Source organism: Ovis canadensis, chromosome 7 (assembly GCF_042477335.2).
Source record: "Ovis canadensis isolate MfBH-ARS-UI-01 breed Bighorn chromosome 7, ARS-UI_OviCan_v2, whole genome shotgun sequence".
NCBI lineage: Eukaryota > Metazoa > Chordata > Mammalia > Artiodactyla > Bovidae > Ovis > Ovis canadensis.
Window position 1 is genome coordinate 91,769,981 of NC_091251.1, and position 15,487 is coordinate 91,785,467.

The 15,487-nt window shown below is 45.4% G+C and overlaps 1 protein-coding gene across 8 annotated transcripts in view; it reads left to right on the forward strand.

Annotated features, from left to right (window-relative positions):
• The window catches only part of SUSD6 (sushi domain containing 6), a 97,754-nt gene that overhangs the window by 26,852 nt on the left and 55,415 nt on the right, over nucleotides 1-15,487 (forward strand). For 4 of the 8 annotated variants that reach the window (XM_069595143.1, XM_069595144.1, XM_069595140.1 and 1 more), the window contains exon 2: nucleotides 12,153-12,244. The exons of 3 other annotated variants lie outside the window; for them this stretch is intronic. The gene's annotated coding sequence lies outside the window, so the exon portion shown is untranslated. Of the gene's footprint in view, nucleotides 1-11,332; nucleotides 11,489-12,152; nucleotides 12,245-15,487 lie in introns of those variants that run through there. One more of the 8 variants, XM_069595145.1, reaches the window with a different exon arrangement.

Genomic DNA, 15,487 nt, shown 5'->3' on the forward strand with positions numbered 1-15,487 from the left:
CGCCCCTGGCTTCGGGCGCGGGGTGGCTGCTCTCGGCTGTTCCTGCACCGTGGCAGCCTGGCACTCTCGGCCGCTGCCCCTGAAAGTGCTGCACTCGATATGCCAGCAAATTTGGAAAACTCAGCAGTGGCCGCAGGACTGGAAAAGGTCAGTTTTCATTCCAGTCCCAAAGAAAGGCAATGCCAAAGAATGCTCAAACTACTGCACAGTTGCCCTCATCTCACATGCTAGTAAAGTAACACTCAAAATTCTCCAAGCCAGGCTTCAGCAATACGTGAGCTGTGAACTCCCTGATGTTCAAGCTGGTTTTAGAAAAGGCAGAGGAACCAGAGATCAAATTGCCAACATCTGCTGGATCATGGAAAAAAGCAAGAGATTTCCAGAAAAACATCTATTTCTGCTTTATTGACTATGCCAAAGCCTTTGACCATGTGGATCATAAGAAACTGGAAAATTCTTCAAGAGATGGGAATACCAGACCGCCTGACCTGCCTCTTGAGAAATCTGTATGCAGGTCAGGAAGCAACAGTTAGAACAATGTGGAACAACAGACTGGTTCCAAATAGGAAAAGGAGTATGTCAAGGCTGTATATTGTCACCCTGCTTATTTAACTTCTATGCAGAGTACATCATGAGAAACGCTGGGCTGGATGAAACACAAGCTGGAATCAAGATTGCCGGGAGAAATATCAATCACCTCAGATATGCAGATGACTCCACCCTTATGGCAGAAAGTGAAGAGGAACTTAAAAGCCTCTTGATGAAAGTGAAAGAGTAGAGTGGAAAATGTTGGCTTAAAGTTCAACATTCAGAAAACGAAGATCATGGCATCCTGTCCCATCGCTTCATGGGAAGTAGATGGGGAAACAGTGGAAATGGTGTCAGACTTTATTTTTCTGGGCTCCAAAATCACTGCAGATGGTGACTGCAGCCATGAAATTAAAAGACGCTTACTCCTTGGAAGAAAAGTTATGAGCAACCTAGATAGCATATTGAAAAGCAGAGACATTACTTTGCCGACTAAGGTCCGTCTAGTCAAGGCTATGGTTTTTCCTGTGGTCATGTATGGATGTGAGAGTTGGACTGTGAAGAAGGCTGAGTGCCGAAGAATTGATGCTTTTGAACTGTGGTGTTGGAGAAGACTCTTAAGAGTCCCTTGGACTGCAAGGAGATCCAACCAGTCCATTCTGAAGGAGATCAGCCCTGGGATTTCTTCGGAAGGAATGATGCTAAAGCTGAAACTCCAGTACTTTGGCTACCTGATGCGAAGAGCTGACTCATTGGAAAAGACTCTGATGCTGGGAGGGATTGGGGGCAGGAGAAGAAGGGGACGACCGAGGATGAGATGGCTGGATGGCATCACTGACTCGATGGACGGGAGTCTGAGTGAACTCCGGGAGTTGGTGATGGACAGGGAGGCCTGGTGTGCTGCGATTCATGGGGTTGCAAAGAGTCGGACACGACTGAGCGACTGAACTGAACTGAACTCAAGGCTTGTAGGCAAGAGGCAAAGAGAAAGGAACTTGTCTTCATGACTGTAGGTGACTCTGGGTTTGGAAGTTCTGAACTGGTGTGTATGTGTGTGTACATGTGCACAAACTGTGCAAGGAGGTGGAGTTAGAATAGAATGTGGACAGTCTTGAAAGTCAATCTTTACAAGTGAGGAAATGACAGAGCAGGGAATACAAGGGCAGTATGCGCTAAACTAGGGCTTCTCAAACTTTTCAAACTTCTCAAACCAGGGGAATCTTACTAAAATGCAGATTTTCATTCTGTGGATCAGGGATGAGGGAGAAAGAAGTGGCAGCCCACTCCAATATTCTTGCCTGGAGAATCCTGTGGATGGAGGAGCTTGGTGGGCTGCTGTCCATAGGGTCGCACAGAGTCAGACATGACCGAAGCAACTTAGCATGCATGCATGCATGCATTGGAGAAGGAAATGGCAACCCACTCCAGTATTCTTGCCTGGAGAATCCCAGGGACAGAGGAGCCTGGTGGGCTGCCATCTGTGGGGTTGCACAGAGTCGGGACATCACTGAAGTGACTTAGGAGCAGACCCTGAGACTCAGTGTCTCTGTTAAGCTCCCAAGTGATTCCAGGGCTGCTCCTCAGTGGCCCGAGCCTCCCCCTCCTCCTCTTAACACTGATGAATAAGATTGACCTGAAAAGGCAGAAGGGAGACTTTCCTATGTATTTTAAACCTGAGAGCCTGGGCTGGTCTTTAAGCCAGTGTTTGCAGAGCCCTTTCTAGATCACTTGTACCTGAGCTCCTGGCTTCTCCAGAGCTCCCCCTTCGCTGGATTCTGTCTCTACAATAGCAGAACCTCTGTCCTTCAGGGGTGGATGTGCATACTAAGCTGGATCCTTTCTCTTTGGCTCATGATAAGGACAGATAGCATTCAAATAGAATTTGAGAGCTGGAAGAACTCCTCAGTCATCTTTTCCAAGCCTTCTGTTTTACAGAGGAGGAAATGGGCCCAGAAAAGTTTTGTGATATATAACAGCCAGAATCAACAGCTAGTGGCCGAGATGGGGTGAACACCCAGACCTCTAAACTCTTATTAAATTCCTCTGAGGGACTGTAAGCCTGAGTTAGGGACAACAGCAGGATCAAGGAAGAGCAGGATAGGAAGAGGCTTGCCGGTGGCAGCAGGGAGTTTACAATGTGCACAGCTTCTGCTGGTACCTGCTCAGCTCCATGCTGATCACTCAGGCCAGGGCTCTCAGCTGCAGCCTTTTTGACGTTTGGGGCCAAATTCTTTGTTCTGGGGGGCTGTCCTGTGCATCATGGGATTTTCGCTGGCACCCTGGACCTCTGCCTCTTGGATGCCAATAGCATCCCCCAGGTTAAGACAGTCAAAAAGTCCTCCAAATGTTGCTAGAAACCCTGGCTTGTAAAATTGCCCCCGTTGAAAACCACTTGTTCAGGCAGTAAGGTATTTTGGGAAGGAGAGTCTCTCTTGGGCACCTGTACTAGGGTTTTTTGAGAGAGTGATGGTCTCAAGAGCTTTCCAAAAAAGCACAAAAAAAAAAGATAGAGCTCCAGCCTTCCCGGGACCTTATAGTTTATTAACTACAGTTTAGTGGAGAGACCAGACCAGCCAATGTCAAAAACAGATAAATTGCCATTTTCATTGGTCCCTCCACGGTAGAGCCCCAGGCTGGACTCTGAAGAATGGGGTGCCTGCCCAGGGTCCTTAATGAGAAGAAGATTATGTTACCCTGGGCTGGGTTGCATAGCTAAGGATTGAGTAACTCTGTGTCACTTCTTGAGTTACTTTTACCTGCTTCTTAAGGAATATTTCTTTCGTTCTGAAAAAAACATTTTATCTGAATCTGTAAAGGCCCGTCAGACACATTAACCAATAGATGTGCACACTTGAGGGAGGGGGGCGTCTTGAGGCCTAATGCTGGTGAGGCTGACTCTTTCCATGATGGGGTTTACTGTTTCTTTCTTCCTTGATTTTCTTCAGCTAAGGGATGGATCCTCTGATAGACCTTGCTTGTCTCTTTTCCAGTGTCTTAAGGAATATGACTGTATAAGAGCTTGAGTTTGTAATGTTGAGTCAAGAGTATAAAATGTGTCTCTACGAAAGTAAGAAAGGGTCTTTACCCCTTTTTACTCCTCATAGAATCCTGTACTTCCAAAGAGCTTCCCTGGTGGCTCAGTGTTAAAAGAATCTGCCTGCCAATGTTGGAGGTGCTGGTTCAATCCCTGGGTCAGGAAGATCCCTTGGAGAAGGGAATGGCCACCCACTCCAGTATTCTTTCTGGGAAATCCCATGGACGGGGGAGCCTAGTGGGCTACAGTCCATGGGGGTCACAAAAAGTTGGCCATGACTTAGTGACTAAAGAACAAGTACTTGCAGATGTTTATAAGACCACTGTGTTTACATCTTGTGCTCAGCACAGGCCTCCCTGAAAAATATTACTGCAGATCACAAAAAACCCAGTGATGGGAACTCATAGTTCCCGTCAACTTTCCTTAGGAAATCAGTGTCAAATTGACTTTTTTCCCCAATACTTTGAACATGATGCTCCGTTGCCTCCTGGATTGCATTGTTTATAACAGGAGACTTGCTGTAATTCTTTGTTTCTCTGGGTGCATTGTCTGTCCTCCTACCCTTTCATGACTGCTTTTAATATTTTCTCTTTAATGATCATTTTCATCATTTTGATTACAGTGTGCCGTGCGGTGTTTTCTTGTTGAAGTACTTCTTCTTGTGGTTTGATGAGTTTCTTGAATCTGTGAGTTCATAGTTTACATCAAAAAATTTTTTTGTGCATACCTATGTGTTCTTCCCATGCCTCAATTATGCACGTGTTAGGCTGCTTGATACAGTCATACTTCTGACTTATGTTCTGTGTATATCTCTTTGGATAGTTTCTGTTGCTGTGTTTTCAAGTTTATTGAATTTTTTCTTCGGCAGTGTCTAATCTGTTAATCCCATCCTGTATTTTTTCAGGTATTTGTATTTTTCCCTCTAGAAGTTTAAACGTTTGAGTCTTTGTGGTCTCCTGCCTGTGCCTTCCTCTTTTCTCATGAACACACCGAGTATATTTGTAACAGAGATTTGACCATCCTTGTCCACCAGTTCTGTCACCTGTGTCATTTCTAGGTCTGTTTCTATTTGTTTATTCTCCTCCTGTGACCACAGGTCATGGTCATAATTTTCTGCCTCTTTGCATGTCTGCTCAGTTTTTATTTGAAACTAGACGTAGTGAGTTGTATGTTGTTAGGTGCTGAAACTTTCCATATTCCTTTAAAAACTTTTTGGCTTTGTTCTCAGAAGCAGTTCAGTTAGTACTTAGAATTGGTTTGATCCTTTCAAGGCTTGGTTCTCAGCCTTTATTTATTTATTTATTTTTGTCCTTTTTCTTTTCTTTTTTTTTTTTGCAGACAGCCTTTAGTCTAGGGCTAGGATGGTCCCACTATTGAGGCCAAACACTTGTGAAGATTCCTTCCAGTGCCCTGTGAACCAGGAGACTTTTATTTTTTTCCACTCTGGCCCATGGGAATGTGTAAACTTCTGGCTCTGTGTGAGCGTCAGGGGTTAGTTCTTTCCTTAGCCTTGTTAGTTTCCTCTAACACGTGCACGGATCAACACTCAGCCTCTGCAGATGGTTAGTTTTTTCTCTTTGAGCTCCCTCCTCTCAGTTTCTTTGCCCTGCACATTCTAGCCTCCTTGACATCCCCCAGTTCCCAGCTGTCTCTTTAACTCAGTGAAATCATTGAACTCTTTCAGGTTTTTATTTGCCTACTCTATGGTCTGAAGACTCCTTTATGGGGTTAGCTGGGGCACCCGCAGGACTCTGCATTTCTTTCCCTTTTTTCAAGGATCACTGCCCTGTGCTACCTATTTTTGAATGTCTGAAAACCATTATTTCATAAATTATCTCTGATTTTCTAGTTGTTTAAGGAAAAAGTAAATCTAGTCTCTGTTATTCCATTATGACTTCTGTGTCCCTCAGGCTAATTTTTAGGTGTCTTTTGCCTCCTGTGTTCACTTGTTGAAAAATTAATGCAGTGAGACAGATTTCATTGGGAATTCAACCAGGTTCAGGTCATGTCACTGCACCAAACATTTACCAAACAGCTACCATGTCCACAGGAACAGCGTGCTGTAGTGTCATGCAGTATGTGGTGTGTAATCTGGAACTTAGCCTGTATTGCGATGCCCTGCTTCCAGGCAGAACACTGAGTGTGTACTTCAGGTTTATCCTGGCATGCGCATACGCATGCATGCGCTCTGAGCCTCGTTCCTGTGCCTCCTCACCACAGGCCCATTCAGCCTGGGTGGGTGACTGATCTAATAGGCACAATTGATGAGCAAATAGTGGGTGCTCAGCTGTCTGTCGACAAGTGAGGCTCCCGACTGCTCTGTGCAGACACAGGAGCTCTAAATTCCTATGTGCAGTGGCCCTTCCATCTTCCCTAGTCTCACTGTGCCAAATATTGTATTAAGCTCTTCGGAAATGTGTGAAGCACGGACTCGTCACAATTCTATGAACTAGGTATTGCTACCCCAACTCCGTATATGACGAAACAGAGACACAGCAGGTAACGCAGGACACCTAAGTACCTCTAAAAACAAGAGGCAGAATCAGGACTGGACTCCTTATGACTAAAAAATCCATGTTGTGATTAATTCTTTAATTGGCTGTTTCATTTCCTTCTCCTGGCTCCACCTTACTTCCCTGTTTCCTCTGTGGCGCTTTGGCTGTATATCTCTCACGGGCTTTCACGTTTTACCTCATCGTAGTTATCTGCGTATGTGTCTCACCTCCCCTGTAGACTGTAAACTCTTTAAAGGTATGAGCTTTCCCTCACTTTGGTACCTTTTGTGGAATCCAGTATAAGTAAGTGCTCTTTATATGTGTTGAATGAAGTCAGTAAGATAGGTGTTAAGATTGGGGGAGCTATCAGATTCCCTCATCAAATTACGATGCTTCTTTTTCATCTGCTGAGTTTTATTACAGTCTCTCTTAACATCATCTTGGTTGATACATGGACTTTATGAGGTTCTTCATTTGATACCTCTGCCTGAATTTTGACTAATTTGAAATAAACTTTGAGTCTGTATTTAGAGATTTAAGGGACTATTCCTTCCTATGCATTAATCAGATCCTTTCTTCTCAGGTCCTGACTTTGAACTCCACATTGAGAGAACTAGAGGTATGGTTGGAGCTAGACCTAGAGCATGCAGGCCTTGGTGGATGGCTCTGTACTGTGAGAGGGTCGTGTCAGGGCAGAGGTGGTGCTGGGGCGTGGGACTAATCAAAGGGGAAGGAACAGTAGGCAAGTTCCTGCTTCTCCTCCTTGCTTGGGGCCTCACAGTCCAACCTTGACAACTTACAGGAAGTTTGGGTAATTTGTGAGGAGGAGGACGGGAAGAGTCATGGTTTGCTTATGAATTAGGAGGCTTCTTGAAACTTAACAGAAGATGAAGAACATTTGGACTAGAAGACAGTGTCTTGATTGGTCTAAGTGTATACCTCACCAGGTATACATTTAACAGTAAGCTGCTGTCGGTGGAGGTGAAGAGCATGTTCTTGGAATCCTGAACCTGAATCTCAGGGGCAAGTCCTCAGCTGGCATTTGAATGGAAAGGAGGAGAATGGCAGAAACTGAGACCATATTTACAGAGAATCTTAAGGCCTGAGAGACACTAGGAGAGGCCACTTTTCTAGCCCTGCCACTAGATTAACAGTTCCTTCTCACTCATGAATCCTACAGAAGAGGTAGTTTTGGAAGAGGGCTGATGGGCTGGAGAGGCCTCTATTGTTGAACAGAAGGAAGCAGGCCCGTCTTAAACATTCATCCCCAGTGTCTCCCTAGCTTTGGCAGTCACAGTGTGTGGGTGTCATTTCAGAGGGATTCTCGATTGGGGTGGGGGTGGGGGGAGTGTCTCAGAGCTGCAGTTCCAGAAGCGTTAACTGAAAACCTTAGCTTAACTGAGAAGGTACAAGTCGTAGTACACAAATTCTCTGTAGCTGTCATCCCATCTTTCTTCTTCCTTCTTTCCCGGTTCCACCATCCTTCCCCCCAGGAGTTTTGCCCTTATTGTCTGTGCTTTCTCACTTTGAATTCATGATCTTCCCTCACGACTCTAATAAATCCACTCTTGAGGCGATCACTAGTGATAACCTTGTGATCAGATCCAGTGGATGTCTTTTAGGCTTCATTTATGGGACCTTTGTTGGGTCTGCCATTCACCCTCACATTCTCCTTGAATCACTGTGTCCCTCCGGTGACAGCTCTGATGCATAGGCTCCTGGTTTGTACTTTTGGGAGGGTCTTTCATGATCTCTCTTTCCTTTACATGCTGCTTTAGAAAGTTAGTGTTCCCCCGAGGATCCTGTCTTGACTCTCTTCTCACTCAGCTCTCTCACCAAGATGAGCTCTCATCTCTTTTGCATGCTTTCAGCGATCACTTTCAGGCCGATCACTCCAGGGCTACATCCTGAGTTCAGAGTACTTTGCAGAGTTTCATAGTCATTTCTAATTTGCCTGCTAGACCTTTCTACCTGGATATTCTCCCAGTACCTGTAGTTCAGTCCTTCCAGACACGACCTGAGCTGCATTCATCACGTGCTTCACAGCGCCTACTTGTCCACATGTATTCTTTCCTCTCGTGGTAGCGTCTACCATTCACCCAGTCACAGGCCGGAAACCTCGGTGCCATCTTTTATGGTTCTCATTCATTGCATCCTATGAGTTTTTGGCATCCTCTGTAGTCTTTAGCATGTTATGAATGCTGAGTGAATAAAAGAAAGTGCCTATTAATATCATCTGAATTTAATTTCAGTCTAGCACTTCGATCTTGTTACTATACTCTGATTACACTCTTAACTTTTGGGGAGGGGCGTTAAATTTTTGACCACATTCAAATTATATTAAGGAGAAGGCACTTTTTTGTTTAAATAGACTGCTTTGCAGGGGGGATTAGTCATTACTAGAATTGGGTTGATTGGCCATGTGCTGTCTTTTAGGGCTCTCCGAGGAGCTGCACACAGGTAGAGATGAGGTGGATGAAGTCGCATTGTGCTGGCCCTGGAGGGCGTTGTGCTTCATGAACAAGGGCGTAGAGGCAGCAGATGTGTCCATGTTGTGGCTTCGGTGTGAGTCACAGCTAAGACTCTTCCCCAGGGAGCGGAGCATGCCCCTTTCAGCTCATTGATGAATTTCCTTAATTGTGTTGTAGTGTTTCTAACATAAACGTTGAGGATATACTGGTAACTGTCATGCTTCTCCAAGTTGATCTCCCTTCCTTTCCATCTAACCGCCTGAAAAGAATAAAAAGAAGGGACTTATCTGGCAGTCCAGTGGTTAAGACTGTGCATTTCAGCGCAGGGGGTGTGGGTTCAATCCCTGGCCCTGGTCGGGGAGCTAGGATCCCACGTGCCTTGAGGCCCAAAGACCAAAACATAAAACAGAAGCAATACTGTGACAAATTCAGTGAAGACTTTAAAAATGGTCCACATCAAAAAAAGAAAAGAAAAAAAGGAGAAGGTGACTTAAAGAACCAGAGGATTTTGGAGCCAGAGAAGCTGTTCAGGTGGTGATCATCTAGCTCAGCCTTTTACATTTTCAGATTATGATGACAATAATAGATGGTGAAAACTAGAACACCTATTTTTGACGACTTACTGAATATAGGCAATGTGCTCAGTGCTTTACATGTAATTCCCATGTGATACTTAGACCATATGATATACTTACACCATACTCATACCATATGATAACATGTGTTACATGACATGATGCCTACAAGGTAGCTATTGTTAGTGCAAGTTTAAAGATAAGGATAATGGAGGTCTAAAAGATTGGATAACTATATTGGGGTTCATGCTGAAGTGGCTGTTGTGCAGAGAGGTGAAACATCATGCTTTTTCAAGGTCAGGTTTTCCAGTTAGAGGCAGAACATGAGTAGAATCCAGATCTCCTGACCTTGAACTCAGTAAGCCTGTATTTTCGTTTTCACCTGAGAATCCATTCTCTATGGTCATTTTAGCCTCATTTCTCGCTCAACCCCTTTTAATTTCAGTGAAATCAAATGAAACAAAGTAAGGAGTGGTTTAGAGTTGGGGGTTTTGGGTGAGTTTTTACAGTTTATTTTTAAATAGGCAGCATTCCCAGACTGACTGGGAAGGTAGCAGAAGGCCTGAGAACCAGGCAGTGACACAGACCTGTTTATGCCCTCCCACGTGAGAGCCTTTGGAAAGCGATCCACAGGGATGGTAAAAAGCAAACACGACTGCTTCAGCCAGTTCTCTTGGGTTTGCTATTTTTGACCTGGAGGAGGTGTTTTCCTGCACAGCCGTGAGTATGTACTTAGAAGACCAGAATCTAGCACCTAAACATCCCCTGAGTAAAGATATATAGCTACGTTTATTTCCTGTTGCCAGACAGCAGCAGTCAGCAGCTCTTGGCAGAAAGAATTGTCACTGTTTATTTTTCCTCTTTCCCTCTGCCATCTTTTCGGTGAATTGTTCTTCCGTTTTTTTTTTCTTTCTTTATAATTAGATCTGTGGATGCAGAATGGGTCAGAGAGCTCACTAAATCTGTGCATGACCGTCAAGGTCCAGCTCAAAGCTTCCTCTTTCACCTCCCCCTGCTCCCAACCAGAATCCTTTGTTCTTATGGCCTCTGTGTTCTCATAGCACTTTTTTTTTAATTAAAAAAAAAAACCCCTAGTAACAGTTTCACAGTGCTATATGGATAAACATATAATTCCTCTCATGGAGACTGTGAATTCCTTGAGAGTAAGAACTATGCCCCACGTCATCTCTGTGACCACCCAGGCCTTGCACTGAAGACAGCCAGTAAATATTTGCTGAATTGCAGTATAGTTACTGCAAACATAGAGCCCTAAGAAATCGGATTTAGCAAATCAGCGTCCCAGCTTTTATTTGCCAAGTGAGTATTGAAACCTGCTCTGCTCAGCTCTGATGGAAACCAAGCAGAGGGCTGTGATGACACGTAGATGCATCTTTGGGTCCAGGAACCAATTACAGCCATGTCTGTCAAGCATCTGTTTTCCTGACTGGCAAAACTTCAGGATTTATCTATCCATCTCCCTTCCTGTTTTATATCTGCTGCTACTTTGCCATCTTGTGTTTCCTACACACATTATGAGGTTTGGGGTTTATCTTTATTTTCCGCTTCTGTGAACAAATAAATGTTGAACACTCTGGGGCACAGAAAGAGGCAGTTGGTGAGCTCTGCAGAAATTTACCACCTGCAGTAAATGTAGTATACAACAGTTAAGTAACTGTGAGTGGTCCACAGGAAAGGTTATGATCAGTTCTCCCAGTCTTCATGCAGTGATGCTGTGGCTTCAGAAGAGCTGTCCCATGTTGTGGGCTCAGTTGATGAGTTTTCCCAGAGGAGATGCAAATAAGCTTGACCTTGTATTGGGAAAAAAAGAGTAGGGAGCCCTCTGCAGTATGAAAGCAGGAGGAGGAAAGACTTCTAGGTCCCTTTGATTGCATTTATCTGTAAAATAATGGCACAATGGCACCTATATAATGAGGTAATGAGAGAGAGTGTATGCGGGTGTGTGTATCTCAGTCCTGTAAACTCTGCCCTTATCCTGTCCTACAGCATATTTACGCTGTAGGACATATTTAGGAAAACCTCCTTGGTCCCTCTAGACACATATCACTTTAGGATGCTCACGTACAAGGTTATATAATTTGGAGGGAGGCATGTTCAGTTCCTTAAAAATATATTTTTAGAACTTCATGGGAGAGACCTCTGGAGGTTTACTTGTTTAACCTCGTGGCTCTTCTTTCTTCTAAACTAACTGTGTTTTGGGCCTTTTCTCAGGACAACAGTGTCCTTTGGGAGTTTCGTGTGGGCTCAGTCACAGCCTGTTAGAGCAGGAAGGGGCCTCCAGCAGTGCTCATGTGAGGGCCCCGTATTCCAGATGCTGTTCTGATCCTTCACGTTGATTCCGTTTCCACCTCCCAACGGCCCAATAAGGTGGGTATTATTTACCCATTTTGTGGATGGGAACTGGAAATAGTTTGCCCTGGACCACCTAATTAGCAATGTCCACGCAGACCAGAGGTTCTTACCCAGTCTGCTGGCATCTTTCCATGGGTCCAGCCTCTCTGCGTGAGACGAACATGAAACTGTTTCAGGTTTTCTGATGAGGAAACAGAGGCATCGGGAGGCAAAGTCTCTGTCCTGGTTCAGGCCGTCAGTCCAGAGAAGAGATACTTTCCTGCCTTCAGGGTTGGAAATGGATGGCCTGAGCCAAGGCACTCTGCCGTGTCTCTCATTTTCCCTGTCCTGAGTCTGTCTGTGTTTTTTTTCCATCCTTCTCTCTTGCATTTTTCTATTTCTCTCTGGGCCCCTACAGCTCTGTGGTGATCCTTGCCTGTGCGTGTGTGGAGGCTGGGTTTTTTCTTGTTGTTGTTAGTTGTTTGTTATTTTTGGAAAGGGCTTTAGGAACACTGGGTATGGATGGCCTGTACACATGTGGTGATGGATTGATTAAGCTCTAAATGGAAAAGCGGCATCTCCTGAGTTTGTTGCAGTGCAGAGGGAGGTAGATGCTAGGATATGTCTGCTCTGGGGAATAAAGAAGAAGGATTTAACATTTCTTCCTTCTAGTCAGAACTTTTGTTGACTTCTGTTTCAGAGGAAATACTTCGGGGCTCCTCCTTTTCCTTAGAAGACATTCCAGATCGCTTAAAACTGAAAGGACATTGGGGGATCATCCAGGCCCATGCGGTGAGTGCCAGGAAGAATGAATGACTCATCTGAGGCCCAGCCACTGCTGGTTGGTGGTGCTAGGACTTGAGGGCTGTCTCCTGCCTGCAGGACCAGGCTGCAGTCATCCTGCTGGGTTCTAGAAAAGAGTCATTAGAGGTGATTACAGGGAAGAGTCCATGTATCTGCTGATGTTCCTGCTGTCTGAAGCCTGAGGAACAGGGTAGGGAGAACAAAACAGCAAGAGGCTGTAGTGAGCAGTTTGGGCAAGAAAGACAAGAATACGGGGATATCCGAGCAATTCAGAAAAGCCTCCCGTACATGCCTTACCCTGGCTTCAGTGGTTTCTGAGAAAGTGAAAGGGTTAGTTTCTCAGTCTGACTCTTTGCGACCTCATGGACTGTAGCCCGCCAGGCTCCTCTGTCCATGGAATCCTCCAGGCAAGAATACTGGAGTGGGTTGCCATGCCCTCCACCAGGGGATCTTTCTGACCCAGGAGTCGAGCCTGCATTGCAGGTGGACTCTACCATCTGAGCCACCAGGGAAGCACCAGGAAGTTTTTCTGAGAAAAAACTGAGGGTTATTTTTGTGATTTGTAGGAGGTAAATTTTAACAAGACTCTGATGTTTGTGTCCTTTGGACTTTGACCTTGTTTGTGTCCTTGACTGGAGATGAAAAGGAACTGGATAAAGTAACATTATGACTCTCAAGGATCTCAGAGTCCAAAAGACAACTTCGTGCCTATTGAAGTATTCAGCTGTTGGTGGCATAAAAGAAAGGGGAAGATACAGAGGTTAGTAAGATAGGAAGGAGCCGTTTATCCCCAGGGAGGGAAAAAGTGAACTGAAGACATCTAGAAGTAATGTAATTTTGTCATTTTATGGGGGAGGAATGGGAGGCATTTAGGTATCTTTTGCTGCTTCGGCCCAGCCAAATCAGGATGAGTGAGAGTGAAGCCGGGAGAGAGGGAGAGGCAAGGAGGGCCCCACGGCACACTCGCTGCTCTTATCACACCCTTTGAGGAGCTCTGAACTCCACAGAGAGCTAACACTTATTTCCTGTACAATCTGAAATGCAAGGGTTAAATTCTGTTCTGACTTCATGAACTGTTGTCTTCCCCCCATCACACGGTAGTATGGGGGTTGGTGAAGATGGTTAATCAAAGGAACAAACTTATTCTAGATTCTCCATCACCACCATCCCCTTTCCAGACTAGGCTGAAGCAAGGAAAGGATTTCTGTTGGTCTTACCTATTCACTTACCCCTTATAACTAATGGAGAGATGGCCACGACTTAGGAAATAATCTGTCCTGAGTGACTCATGTAAACTGAGTCTGAGCCGTAGAGAAACCCAGGTAGCCTCTGGGAGGCAGGTGGAGCTGAGTCAGGACCCTTAGCCTCCACAGAGGAGGGCTCAGTAGAGTGTGACCTGACCGCGCCTCCAGCAGGACTGTGACATCCTCCACCTGAGGAGCAGGGAGAATGGGGCCGTGCGTGCAGGAATGGGCCCCAGGCACAGGGGCTACTAGGAGCTGGGCCCTGGGTGCCCTGGCTGTTCCAAGGTTCCCCCTTGCTGCTGCTGCTGCCTGTCTAGGCTGTGAGCCATTTTTCAGGGTGACTCTTAGGATACCTTTAATCTTAGCAGGCTCTTTGGTTCATCTGGAAGCATCTATGGCAACAACAAGTAAGCAAACAGTGTGAATTCGGAGCTCGTGTTACAGGCTGTCCTCAGCCCCAGAGGCGTGGCATGCTTATTGTCATCGTTCTCATGAGCAGTCTTCTCAGGTCACCTTCTGCTGTCTTGGCTTAGAGGCTGAGACTGTGAGTAGAAGGCCTGAGTCTTACCAGTTCACAGAGGAAGCAGTCCCTTCCATTTTGTCTCTTTTGAGCCTTAACTAGAAACTAGTGAGATAACTCTGGAGAAGGCAGTGGCACCCCACTCCAGTACTCTTGCCTGGAAAATCCCATGGACGGAGGAGCCTGGTGGGCTGCAGTCCATGGGGTTGCAAAGAGTCGGACACGACTGAGCGACTTCACTTTGGCTTTTCACTTTCATGCATTGGAGAAGGAAATGGCAACCCACTCCAGTGTTCTTGCCTGGAGAATCCCAGGGACAGGGGAGCCTGGTGGGCTGACGTCTATGGGGTCGCACAGAGTCGGACACGACTGAAGCGACTTAGCAGCAGCAGCAGTGAGATAACTCAAGCTTGGTTCTCACAGCTTCCATTTTACAGATGAGGAAGCAGAGGCAGAGGTGAGGGCAGTGTCCTTCCTCTTGGCTCTGGACAGGAAATGAATGTTTACGACCGTCACATTCAGCAGGGCACAGTCACTGAAGCGTTTGATGTTCTGTGTTCACAGAGGTGGGAGGGGCCCTATGGCAGTCCAGATCATGGTGGTCTCCTTTTACCACAGGCTGTTGAGGTGGCAGCAAGAATCCCAAGAAGGAGAATCAGAAGGGTGAATGTAGGTTTTTCCATAACTCTTCCTCACCTCACGTTTTGGAAGGAAATGCTGGCTGTTGGAGAAAGAAGTGAGTTGTACAAAGAGAAGCGTGGATGTGCTCTGGAGGATTCTGTGGCTGAGAGAGGCTTTAGAGCCGTTTTTAGGTGTGAAAACAGAAGCCAGAGAGCGTTCCTGACCAGCAGGCTGGTTGGTGGCAGTTGGTCCCCCTTGGTCCTTTCCTCTCTCCTCATGTCTGGTTTAGATGCTTGTAAGGATGGATATGAGCGCAGGCTTTGGAAGTAAGCATGATTAGTTCCCAGTTCCTCTTAATCATAATTTTTTCCCAGTTTTTTTGTTTTTGTTTTTACTGTGGTAAAACACACATATAATAAAATTGACTATCTAAACCATTTTGAAGAGTGGTATTAAGTACATTCATAATGTCGAACAACCATCACCACTGTCTTGTCTCCATTACTGTCTTCATCTGACAAAGCCTTAAACAGTATCTCCCAATTCCTTACTCCCCCCAGCCCATGACAACCACCATTCTACTTTCTTTCTCTAAATCATAATTTTTTAAATCAGGGGAAGTTGTCACTAAAACACCCCCCCCCCAAAAAAAAAATACTGAAGTGAAATGAATTTTTTTTCCCCAATTTTTCGCCTATAGGTTTTTTGTAGGGATAGTAATGAATACTCAGTCTTAATTTCTTTTCAGTGTTTTTCTTTTCACTTGGTCTAAAGCCACAATTCAAGGACAGTTTTTTAAAATTCTGCATTCAAAGCGGATCCTTTCTTAAAATGATTAGATGTAGC